This window comes from Stomoxys calcitrans, chromosome 1 (assembly GCF_963082655.1).
Source record: "Stomoxys calcitrans chromosome 1, idStoCalc2.1, whole genome shotgun sequence".
Classification (NCBI taxonomy): domain Eukaryota; kingdom Metazoa; phylum Arthropoda; class Insecta; order Diptera; family Muscidae; genus Stomoxys; species Stomoxys calcitrans.
In genome coordinates this window covers 6,670,469-6,684,500 of record NC_081552.1, presented here as the reverse complement: position 1 = coordinate 6,684,500, position 14,032 = coordinate 6,670,469, and positions in this window count along the sequence as shown.

The window sequence follows — 14,032 nt, the reverse complement described above, 5'->3', positions numbered from 1 at the left end:
GATATCTCTATTTTTAAAGACTGTATCGTGATTTCAACACACAGACGGACGGACATGGCTAGATCATCTTAGATTTTTACGTTGATCAAGAATATATATACTTGATAGGGTCGAAAATGGATATTTCGATGTGTTGCAAACGGAATGACAAAATGAATGTACCCCCGTCCTTCGGTGGTGGGTATAAAAATAAATTGGGACTAAAATGTTGGTTCATGCCACCCCACATAGGAAAGGTATTTAGGAAGGTGCTTGGTCGCCCAAAAAAACCAAAATCGTTCAAGCGAATATATAAACTGATTGGGATAATATGTAACGTCCTTGGTGATAGGATACGAAAACGACGTTAAATGTGGATCCAAATGATGATTCAAATGAAGGGTATTTGCGAGAGTATAAATTTGACATCCAAATTTCGAAACCAAGCATTTGGGAAGCCTACCTTCACCTACCAGGACAAAATGTAAACTTTTTCTGAATAGAGTGCCAATCTGGCATACTAAATTTGGGAGTCTGTATTGTTGGCAATCAAAAAAATTCTTGGATGATATATTGAAGGATCGAAAAATAACTGATTTAACTGGAGAGGTGTGTACGAATCTTGCATTCTAATTTTTGGCAAAGTGTCTGGAAGCCACCGACGCAAATTCAAATTTGTCCATGAACATTACATTAAGGAACAGGGGCAAACTTCTCACATTTAAGCCCAATGATAAGGGGCCTCGATTTCATAGCCGACTGTAAACGGCGTCCCGCAGTGCAACACCTCTTTTGAGGAGAAGTTTTTACATGACATAGTACCTCACAAATGTCGCCAGCAGTAGGAGGGGACAACCAATGTTTAAAATTTCATGATGGTTTCGCCAGGATTTGAATAAAATTTTTAATATATTTTAAGAAAAAATAATTTTACCAATTTTTGTAAAGAAAACCCTTATTTCAGCATGACGTGCAAATGCAAAAGGCGTTCTTAAAATCTATTTCGAATTTCATTAAAATCGACCAATGTCCTTTTTTGATGGATAGATAGGGCAAAAATTGCAGGCAACTATTTCTAAATATGCCTGTTGCTCCTATATTTTGCAGAAAAATGAAAATGATTTTAGAACTAAACAAGTAAAAGCGTGCCAAGATCGGCCCGCCCGAATCTTGGGAACCCACCACCATGGATTCTGCAAAAAACGTATACAAAACAAATTAAATTGTAGGGCATAATTTTATTCTACATACAAAACTTCTGTCAAACCAGAAAAATTAAAGTTTTTAGGAACCGAACATGGAAGCTATATAAGGTTTTAGACCAACTTTGGCCGTACTTGGCACAATAGTTGGAAGTTAAAACAAAACACTACAGGCAAAATTTCAGGCAAAATGTCAAGCAAATTTTCAAGCAAATTTTCAAGCACATTGAGGCTTGTAAGGGCTCAAGAAGTCAAATCGGGAGATCGGTTTATATGGGAGCTATATCAGATTATAGACCGTCTTTGAACGTATTTGGCACAGTTGTTGAAAGTGATAAAAGAACACCACTTGAATATTTTGTGCCAAATCGGACAAAAATTGCGTCTTCCAGGGGCTCAAGAAGTCAAATCCTCCCGATTTGACGGTTTATATGGGAGCTATATCTAAATCTGAACCGATATGGCCCATTGGCAATCCCCTAAGACCTACATTGATATTAAGTATATGTGCAAAATTTCAAGAGGCAAGCTTTACGCGTTTGATCTCTATCGTGATTTCGACAGACGGGATGAACATGGCTAGATCGATTCAGCACGACGAGACGATCAAGAATATATATTTTATGACGTCTTAGACGAATATTTCGAGGTCTTACAAACGGAATGACCAGATTAGTATACCCCATCCTATGGTGGTGGGTATAAAAAGCATGATGACTTATTGCATACAATATAAATCTAACCGCATTGAAAACATTTCCCAAATTAGGAAATTTTAAAAGTTTATTGTAAATATTTTGGGAATTAGACTTGTCAATTTTTACCGCGGAGTTTAAAATTTTTAGATACACTTTTTTTTGAGAATCTTATATATAAAAATCAATTTGTGTTTGTTTGTAAGTTTGTTTGTAGGTTTGTTTGTTTGTTTGTATGTTTGTGTGTTCCTTATAGACTCAGAAACGGCTGAACCGATTTTCTTGAAATTTTCCCAGATAGTACATAATGACCCCATGGTGAAAATAGGGGTACTACATTTTGTGATATCTGAAAGGGGCGGGCGGACCCTCCCCCTTACCCAAATTTTCAGAAACGCCAGATCTCGGAGATGGGTGGTGCGATTTAAGCGAAATTTTGTGTGCTCTCATATAGTACCCTAAAAATAAAAATTTGGTATCCAACCAAACATAATGTAGAATAAGAAAACGTATCTGATATCCAATTGTCGGACCAAGTGGACCACCCCAAGCCCCAAAACACCACTGAATCGGACATATTTACCGACCATGGCAATATGGGACTCAAATGAAAGGTATTTGCGAGTAGAATACGAATTTGATATCCAAATGTGGGACCACGCTTCTGGGGATCCACCCCTTCCCCAAAACACCCCCCAAACGGGACTTATTTACTGACCATGGGAATATGGGGCTTAAATAAAAGGTATTTGAATGTAGAATACGAATCTGATATCCAAATATGGGATAGAGTTTTTGGGGGCCACCTCTCACCATGAACATCCCCCAAAGAGGACAAATTTACGACCATAGCAATATGGGGCTCAAATGAAAGGTCTTTGGGAGTAAAGCACGAATTGGATATCAATATTCGGGAAAAGTGTCTATGGGGCCACCCCACCCCCACAACACCACCCAAATAGTAAGTATTTGCTGACTATTGCAATATGAGGCTCAAATAAGAGGGTTTTTAAAGTGGAACACGAATCCGATATATATTTTCAACGCCAACTCACTGAGTGGCCGCCCATCCCAAAAATCGTTGAAAGTTAAGAAATTCAACTTGGGACAAGACTGCAATTAAAGACGCAAAATAGCATTATATATGGGAGCGTTTTTTAACGCTTAATTTGTATACCCACTACCAAAGGATAGGGGTATATTCATTTTGTCATTCCGTTTGCAACACATCGAAGTATCCATTTCCGACCCTATCAAGTATATATATTCTTGATCAGTGTAAAAATCTAAGACGATCTAGCCATATCCGTCCGTCTGTCTGTTGAAACCACGCTACAGTCTTCAAAAATAGAGATATTGAGCTGAAACTTTTTACATATTCTTCTTTTGTCCATAGGCAGGATAAGTTCGAAGATGGGCTCTATCGGACTATGTTTTGATATAGCCCCCATATAGACCGTTGCTCTGATTTAAGTCTTGGGTGCATAAAAGCCACATATATTATCCGATTTTGCTGAAATTTGGGACAATGAGTTGTGTTAGGCCCTTCAACATCCTTCGTAAATTTGACCCAGATCGGTTCAGATTTATAGACCGATCCTCCGATTTAGGGTCCTAGGCCCATAAAAGCCACATTTATAATCCGATTTCACTAAAATTTGGTTGTGTTAGGCCCTTCGACATCCTTCGTCAATTTGGGTCAAATCGGTCCAGATTTGGATATAGCTGCCATATAGACCGATCCTCCGATTTAGGATCCTAGGCCCATAAAAACCACATTTATAATCAGATTTCGCTAAAATTTGGGACAGTGCGTTGTGTTAGGCCCTTCGACATCCTTCGTCATTTTGGGACAAATCGGCCCATATTTGGATATAGCTGCCATATAGACCGATCCTCCGATTTAGGGTCTACGGCCCATAAAAGCCACATTTATTATCCGATTTCGCTGAATTTTGGGACAGTGAGTTGTGTTAGGCCCTTCGACATCCTTCGTCAATTTGGCCCAGATCGGTTCAGATTTGGATATAGCTGCCATATGGACCGATCCTCCGATTTAGGCTTTTAGGTCCATAAAAGGCGCATTTATTGTCCGATGTCGCCGATATTTGGGACAGTGAGTTAAGTTAAGCCCCTTGACATACTTCTGCATTATGGCACAGATCGGTCCCTAATATAGCTCCCATATAAGTCTGTCTCTCTATTTGACTTGCCCAATCTTTTTTCTTATATATAATAAAACGCATTAACTTCGGCCGTGGCGAACTTTGGATACCCACCGCCATGGACATATTAATCATCATATTTTATTATAACTCCATTACCATATCCAAAGTTATATCTAAATAGAGGCTTGTCTGGATCATATTACATTCAGGTCCCGAGAACTATATAAGAGAGCAGTTTCAGCAAAATCAGGCAATAAATCCGTTTTTTGTGGGATTAAGACCCTAAATTCCTAAAACCTTCATACTTTATATGGAGCAAAATTTTCCTTTCAACATTAATTTTCGACAATTAAAGAGGAACAATGTAAGTTCCTTCATCTGAATCCCATAGGATTTTGCTATATGATTAATTTTGACCACTTTGCCCTCTTTCTGATCCTGTTGGCTTCTCCAAATTAGCGCAATTTACTGGCAGTTTTCAATTGGATCAACTAAATCCATTTGAAAACAGCCTTTGAAAACAGGCTGTAGTGACTTAACGTCTATAACTTTGATCGTCATCTGGTAGTTATCTATTAATGACTATATGACTATCTATCAAATAGACACCATTTAGTCTTATTTTTAAATCAAATCAAATTGCCATAACTAGTTTGCCGCTCTATATACAATATTTGGTACGGTTGTGATAGTTCTTACTATTAAACCATGTAAAACTTTTGAACAAAAAAGTGTTACCTAAAAATGGTTATAATCTTAACGTTAAGGTTTGCAACTCCTCCTATCACGCTGAACGTCATAATTTTTGTGGTTTGGCGGCCTACATGTATTTGTGTCCTCACACATTAATTAAATCACACAGTGTCCTGTTAGGTCATTATGATTGAACGACTGTTTTGGGGTTAAGTGGTCTGTTAGGTATATGAGCAGAATGAAGATATCAGATTCGCAATCCTCAATCTTATACCTATAATTTAACCCACTTTTATTTTTGGGTGGTACTTTTGAGATAAAGGGGAGGGTCCACCCCCCTTGCGATATCAAAAAATTATATAGCCTATTGCTCCTTCTTATGACTTAAAATAGAAAATTACTTCGAGCGGCCATTCATGTGCTCAAGTTTTCGTACGTGCCCTCGACCACGGTCATTTTATGGATTTACGAATTGCTTGTTTGCAACTTTACAACTACTACTGCCAAATTTCCCATAAACATAGGGGAGACTTCTCTCACTCAAGCTTTATGATAAGGGACCTCCTTTTTTATTCAGAGTCCGTACCATCACTGGGTAGAGAAGTTTTAACATGGCAGAGTACCACACACATGTAGCCAACAGTAGTTAGGGAATGACCACCGCTGAAAATTTTTCTGATGCTCACGCCGGAATTCGAACCACGCACTCGGTGGTCTCCGTTTGGCAACGCTACCAGTATCATTACAACGATTTTTGGTGCGATATACAAAAAATTGTGTTCACACTCAGATGTTTGCGTTCGCCAACAATAGTCGGTTGTGATTTTCTAGCCAAATGTTATGCAATCACACTATCATCAGCAAAAACTTCCTTTTTAAATGATCTCGGAAGCAAATGGTGGCTTGTAAACAATATAATGACCCGTGTGGATTTGGTAACACTTCGCGACAGCTAACCAGTTAATATAAATGCTATGTTATGAAAATTTATGTAATTCGAATTTGCTAAGGGAACATTGTGTGCCTTTTTTAACACATTCTAAACTTATTTGGTATTGAGTTTAAATTTTTATCGCCCTTACAAATTGTTTTCAAACAAGTAAAAAGGCGTTAAGTTCGGCCGGGCCGAACTTTCGATACCCACCACCTCGGGTATATATGTAAACCTCCTTTCATCAAAATTCGATGAAAATTTCATACCTTATACCCATATACCTCATACCGATCGGAACTATATACGCCACGGATGTCCAAAAGCCAAACATAAGTCACTGTGTCAAATTTCAGTGAAATCGGATTATAAATGCGCCTTTTATGGGGCCAAGACTTTAAATCCAGATATCGGTCTACATGGCAGCTATATCCAAATCTGGACCGATTTGGGCCAAGTTCCATAAACATGTCGAAGAGCGTAACACAAAGCACTGTCCCAAATTTCGGCGAAATCGGACAATAGGTGCCTCTTTTATGGGCCCTAAACTTTAAATCCAGAGTCTATATGGGAGCTATATTCAAATCTGGACCGATCTGGGCAAAATTGAAGAAGGACGTCGAAGAGCCTAACCAAACTTACTGTTCCAAATTTCGGCGACATCGGACAATAAATGAGCATTTTATGGGCCCAAAACCATAAATCAAGAATTCGGTCTATAAGGCAGCTATATCCAAATCTGAACCGATCTGGACCAAATTGAAGAAATATGTCAAAGGGCCTAACACAACTCACTGTCCCAAATTTCATCAAAATCGGATAATGAATGAATCGCAGGATCAGTCTATATGGCAGCTATATCCAAATCTGAACCGAGGTTGGCCAATTTAACGAAGAAAGTCGAAGGGCCTACGAAAACTCACTGTCCCAAATTTCAGCGAAATCGGATAATAAATGTGGCTTTTATGGGCCTTAGACCCTTAATCGGAGGATCGGTCTATATGGCAGCTATATCCAAATCTGGACCGATCTGAGTCAAATTGACGAAGGATTTCGAAGGGCCTACCACAACTCACTGCCCTAAATTTCAACAAAATCGGATAATAAATGTGTCTTTTATGGGCCTTAGACCCTATATCGGAGGATTGGTCTATATGGCAGCTATATCCAAACCTGAACCGATCTGAGCCATATTGACGGAAGATGTCGAAGGATCTAAGACAACTCACTGTCTTAAATTTCAGCAAAATCGGACAGCAAATGTGGCTTTTATTGGCCTAAGACCCTAAATCGGCGGATCGGTCTATATGGGGGCTATATCAAGATATAGTCCGATATAGCCCATCTTCGAACTTAACCTGCTTATAGACAAAAAAAAGAATCTGTGCAAAGTTTCAGCTCAATATCTCTATTTTTGAAGACTGTAGCGTGATTTCAACAGACAGACGGACGGACATGTCTAGATCGTCTTAGATTTTTACGCTGATCAAGAATATATATACTTTAAAGGGTCGGAAATGGATATTTCGATGTGTTGCAAACGGAAAGACAAAATGAATATACCCCCATCCGTCGGTGGTGGGTATAAAAATGTAACCTTTTTAATAAATCATGTCTTAGCTATCATCTTCATTAGCATTTCTTGCAAAACAATGATTGTTTTCCACATGACCCCTTAACTGAGCCATTATTGTAAGAGTAATTATTTGGAAATTTTAAAATTACACGCATATACATCATGAAACACTGCAATAAAATGCCAAATAAGTGCTATGGCATTGCCCAACACATTTTCCCCTCCCCTGCTTAGGAAACAACTCTTTTATCGCCTATTGGGCATTAAAATCATGACACTTTTATGGCCGTTCTACAATTTCATGAAGATTATAATAGCAAGGCATACGTTTTTGGGTCACCAAAAGCCGTTGATCATACAGCAACACACAAAATGATCATTTAACTGCCAAAAAAGATAGGTTTACGAAAAACAAATGGAGTTGTAAATAGATTTAATAGTCCCTCTTTTTCTATACATTTCAAAGAATCCCTACAAACTGTTTCAGGGGAATGTAATCGCTTTACATTGAAACAAACATGAAAATTTAATTAAAAATTATTGTTTGCATAGGAGGCGCAACAAAAATCAGCACATTAATTCATCATGGATTTGTATGCATAGATCCGCTCAATACAAATGTCTTGGGTTGATTTTTATTGTTTTTTACTTTTGGGGATAAATAATGTTTTTAATTAAAATTCAATGAGTTGTTTGCTTGAATTATTAGCAAAGCTGGTGATCATAAATCTCCAACCCACTGCCAGCTATTTTTTGGCGGGTTGGCTTGAATTGATAGCCGGCTAATTGGCTGCTAGATAAGACCTTAAAGTTAAATTAGCGCAAATGTAAAGTTAATTGTCGTAAATGTTTAGGCGTTTCTCTACAACAAGGTTGCTATAGTCCAAACAAATTGTGATCCCGGTGGCGTATGAGTATTATTTATAAATTTAATTTTTTGTCAGATCCCTCATAACTTGAATACTTTCAATTGGATCACCATGAACTTTTTTGGCTTACCATACCATGCATGGCTTGCCATACATTTGGGGGTTTGTAGAAAAAAAAACAAAAAAAAAACAGGAATAATTCCACGTCAGTATTGCCATTTTCTCTAAGATAAAATTATGGTGATTTCTCTGTTGTCGATTTTTTTTGTAGGGTTTTGACAACAAGTAGTCTAATGGCCAGCTTATCATTTGTACAAATCTTGTATCTGTAAAGTTGAATTATACCTGATTTACGTGCGCCGTTAACGAAACTGCAAAGCCAGGATTGAAATAAAAAAAAAAACACAAACAAGTAAAAGCGTGCTAAGTTCGGCCGGGCCGAATCTTATATACCCTCCACCATGGATCGCATTTGTCGAGTTCTTTTCCCGGCATCTCTTCTTAGGCAAAAAAGGATATAAGAAAAGAGTTGCTCTGCTATTAAAACGATATCAAGATATGGTCCGGTTCGGACCACAATTAAATTATATGTTGGAGACCTGTGTAAAATTTCAGCCAATTCGTATAAGAATTGCGCCCATTGGGGCTCACGAAGTAAAATAGAGAGAACGATTTATATGGGATCTGTATCGGACTATAGACCGATTCAGACCATAATAAACACGTTTGTTGATGGTCATGAGAGGATACGTCGTACAAAATTTCAGGCATATCGGATAATAATTGCGACCTCTAGGGGTCAAGAAGTCAAGATCCCAGATCGGTTTATATGGCAGCTATATCAGGTTATGAACCGATTTGAACCTTATTTGACACAGATGTTGAAAGTAAAAATAAAATACGTCATGCAAAATTTCAGCCAAATCGGATAGGAATTGCGCCCTCTAAAAGCTCAAGAAGTCAAATCCCCAGATCTGTTTATATGACAGCTATATCAGGTTATGGACCGATTTCAACCATACTTGGCACAGTTGTTGGATATCATAACGAAATACTTCGTGCAAAAATTCATTCAAATCGGATAAGAATTGTGCCCTCTAGAGGCTCAAGAAGTCAAGACCCAAGATCGGTTTATATGGCAGCTATATCAGGTTATGGACCGATGTAAACCATACTTGGCACAGTTGTTGGGTATCATAACAAAACACTTCGTGCGAAATTCCATTCCATTCGGATAAGAATTGCGCCCTCTAGAGGCTCAAGAAGTCAAGACCCAAGATCGGTTTATATGACAGCTATATCAGGTTATGGACCCATTTGAACCATACTCGTCATAGTTGTTGGATATCATAACAAAACACGTCGTGAAAAATTTCATTCCAATCGGATAAGAATTGCGCACTCTAGTGGCTCAAGAAGTCAAGACCCAAGATCGGTTTATATGGCAGCTATATCAGGTTATGGACCGATTTCAACCATACTTGGCACAGTTGTTGGGTATCATAACAAAACACTTCGTGCGAAATTCCATTCCATTCGGATAAGAATTGCGCCCTCTAGAGGCTCAAGAAATCAAGACCCAAGATCGGTTTATATGGCAGCTATATCAGGTTATGGGCCGATTTGAACCATACTTGGCACAGTTGTTGGGTATAATAACAAAACACGTCGTGCAAAATTTCATTTCAATCGGATAAGAATTGCGCACTCTAGAGGCTCAAGAAGTCAAGACCCAAGATCGGTTTATATGGCAGCTATATCAGCTTATGAACCGATTTGAACCATACTTGGCACAGCTGTTGGATATCATATCAAAACACGTCGTGCAAAATTTCATTCCAATCGGATAAGAATTGCGCACTCTAGAGGCTCAAGAAGTCAAGACCCAAGATCGGTTTATATGGCAGCTATATCAAAACATGGACCGATATGGCCCATTTACAATACCAACCGACCTACACTAATAAGAAGTATTTGTGGAAAATTTCAAGCGGCTAGCTTTACTCCTTCGGAAGTTAGCGTGCTTTCGACAGACAGACGGACGGACGGACGGACGGACGGACGGACGGACGGACGGACGGACGGACAGACGGACGGACATGGCTAGATCGACATAAAATGTCACGACGATCAAGAATATATATACTTTATGGGGTCTCAGACGAATATTTCGAGTAGTTACAAACAGAATGACGAAATTAGTATACCCCCCATCTTATGGTGGAGGGTATAATAAAAGCGTGCTAAGTTCAGCCGGGCCGTATCTTATATACCCTCCACTATGGATCGCATTTGTAGAGTTCTTTTCCCGGCATCTTTTCTTAGGCAAAACAAGTAAAAGCGTGCTAAGTTCGGCCAGCCCGAATCTTATATACCCTCCACCATGGATCGCATTTGTCGAGTTCTTTTCCCGGCAACTCTTTTTAGGCAAAAAAATGATATAAGAAAAGATTTGCTCTGCTATTAGAGCGATATCAAGATATGGTCCGGTTTGGACCACAATTAAATTTATAGGTTGGAGACCAGTGTAAAATGTCAGCCAATTCGAATAAGAATTGCGCCTTTTGTGGCCTCAAGAAGTAATATAGAGAGATTGATTTATATGGGAGCTGTATCGGGCTATAGACCGATTCAGACCATAATAAACACGTATGTTAATGGTCATGAGAGAATCCGTCGTACAAAATTTCAGGCAAATCGGATAATAATTGAAACCTCTAGAGGCTCAAGAAGTCAAGATCCCAGATCGGTTTATATGACAGCTATATCAGGTTATGAACCGACTTGTACCTTATTTGACATAGTTGTTGAAAGTAACAATAAAAAACGTCTTGCAAAATTTCAGCCAAATCGGATAGGAATTGCGCCCTCTAGAAGCTCAAGAAGTCAAGTCCCTAGATCTGTTTATATGACAGCTATATCAGGTTATGAACCGATTTGAACCAAACTTGGCACAGTCATTGGATATCATAACAAAATACTACGTGCCAAAATTCATTCAAATTGGATAAGAATTGCGCACTCTAGAGGCTTAAGAAGTCAAGACCCCAGATCGGTTTATATGGCAGCTATATCAGGTTATAGTCCGATTTGAACTATACTTGGCACAGTTGTTGGATATCATAATAAAACACGTCGTGCAAAATTTCATTCCAATCGGATAAGAATTGCGCTCTTTAGAGGCTCAAGAAGTCAAGACCCAAGATCGGTTTATATGGCAGCTATATCAAAACATGAACCGATATGGGCCATTTACAATACCAACCGACCTACACTAATAAGAAGTATTTGTGCAAAATTTCGAGCGGCTAGCTTTACTCCTTCGGAAGTTAGCGTGCTTTCGACAGACAGACGGACGGACGGACAGACAGACGGACTTAGAGACGGACGGACATGGCTAGATCGACATCAAATTTCACGACGATCAAGAATATATATACTTTATGGGGTCCGAGACGAATAATTCGAGTAGTTACAAACAGAATGACGAAATTAGTGTACCCCCCATCTTATGGTGGAGGGTATAAAAATATTGGTTTTTTTTGGTAACTGTATCTAAATAAAGACAGATTTGAATTATATACGATATGGATATCAATAATCCACGTGTCCAATTTCAGCGAAATGCGCTTTTTATGGGGCCAAGACTTTAAATCGAGAGATCGGTCTATATGGCAGCTATGTCAGGTTATTGACCGATTTGAACCATACTTGGCACAGTTATTGGATATCATAAGAAAACATGTCGTGCAAAATTTCATTCCAATCGGATAGGAATTGCGCACTCTAGAGGCTCAAGATGTCAAGACCCAAGATCGGTTTATATGACAGCTATGTCAGCTTATGAACCGATTTGAACCATACTTGTCACAGTTGTTGGATATCAGAACAAAATACAACGTGCAAAATTTCATTCCAATCGGATAAGAATTTCGCACTCTAGAAGCTCAAGAAGTCAAGACCCAAGATCGGTTTATATGGCAGCTATATCAAAACATGGACCGATATGGCCCATTTACAACACCAACCGACCTACACTAATAAGAAATATTTGTGCAAAATTTCAAGCGGCTAGCTTTACTCCTTCGAAAGTTAGCGTGCTTTCGACAGACAGACGGTCGGACGGACGGACATGGCTAGATCGACATAAAACGTCGCGACGATCAAGAATATATATACTTTATGCGATCTCAAACGAATATTTCGAGTAGTTACAAACAGAATGACGAAATTAGTATACCCCCATCCTATGGTGGAGGGTATTAAAACCATAACCTGATTGCGCAGAAGCAACAGTGTATTGACGCTGAAAAAGTTGCCGGAGGTGTTTCGGCTAAAATTAGTGGTTCATTGCATTTCTTTTTTGTTCGTATTGGCTTTAAAGGCATTTCTCAGTATGGCAGCTCGCAGTTTTATCGTTTTTGAAAATCTTAAAACAAAATAAAACGTACTTTTGCTACCTTAAACGTGACGTAGGTGGTGTAGATGGATTATGGTACTTTTTGCTGTTGTTGTTGTTGGTAAGAAACTTTAACACGTCCGCGTCTATGGCCACCATATCATTTGTTTAATACAATTTATGTAATAAATTTTGCACATGCTTGTTGTGCTTTTAATTTTGGAGGCAAAGTCATAAAAATGAGCACAATGATCTACTATTGAGGCCAGAAAACAGGTGTATCCAAGGCAAAGCATAAGTAAGTCACTGATAAAGTTGATATGAAATATTAGTACCTAGCGTTATAAGATATTTAGAGTGTAAGCCTACATGTGAGAAATGTCCTTAGTTTTGATTAGTTAATCTAATTCTGCTGTTGGTAGGGCAATTTTTATCTCAGATATGGATCAAACTCGGCACGCACATTGAGTGGTCTAATAAATAAAATTCACTGTACAAGTTTGTAAAACAGAGTATTGTTCTTTAGGATAGCTATATCAAAATATAATCCGATCTGAGCTATTTAAAGCGTGTACAAAAACCCAACATAGGTCACTGTGCCAAATTTCATCGAAATATGTTAATAAATGCCCCTTTTACGGGCCAAAAACCTTAAATCGGAAAATCGGTCTATATGACAGCTAAATATATTCAAATATGGAAAGATCGGAGCCACAATGAACACGGTTATCGAAGAGCCTAACACACCTCACGGCGCCAAGTTTTAACGAAATCGGGTAATAAATGCGCCTTTTATGGGCTCAAAACCTTAAATCAGGAGATCGGTATAAATGGCAGCTATATCCATATATAGACCTATCTGAACCATATAGGGCGCGGATGTCGCCCTATCATAGCTCTCTGTTCTTAATTTTAGCGATATCGGAAAATAAATGCGTCTCTTATGATCCCAGGATGGGAGATCGGCCTATATGGCAGCTATATCTATATACAGCCCTACCTTGACCACACTCGGTACGAATTTCGAGAAGCAACGCTCATTGTTCAGCGCAATCGGACAATTAATTCGCCTTTTATGGGCCCAAAACTTTTAACGACCGCTATTTCCAAATATAAAAGCTACTGTGGTCAGCCCTACCTTGACCACACTCGGTACGAATTTCGAGAAGCAAAGCTCATTGTTCAGCGCAATCGGACAATTAATTCGCCTTTTATGGGCCCAAAACTTTTAACGACCGCTATTTCCAAATATAAAAGCTACTTCCAAATATGAAAAAATAGGGGCCTCATTGAACACCGATATCGAAGATCCTAACACACCTCACTTAAATCGGGACATCGGTCTCTATAGCAGCTATATTTTAACATAGAACGCAGATGTCGACCTAACATAGGTCATTATGCCAAATTTCAGCGAAATCTGATAATAGTGAGCCCAAGACCTTAATTGGGAGGATCCGTTTATATGGCAGCTATGCGTATCCATATAAAGTCCGATCATGAGCATACACGGTACGAAT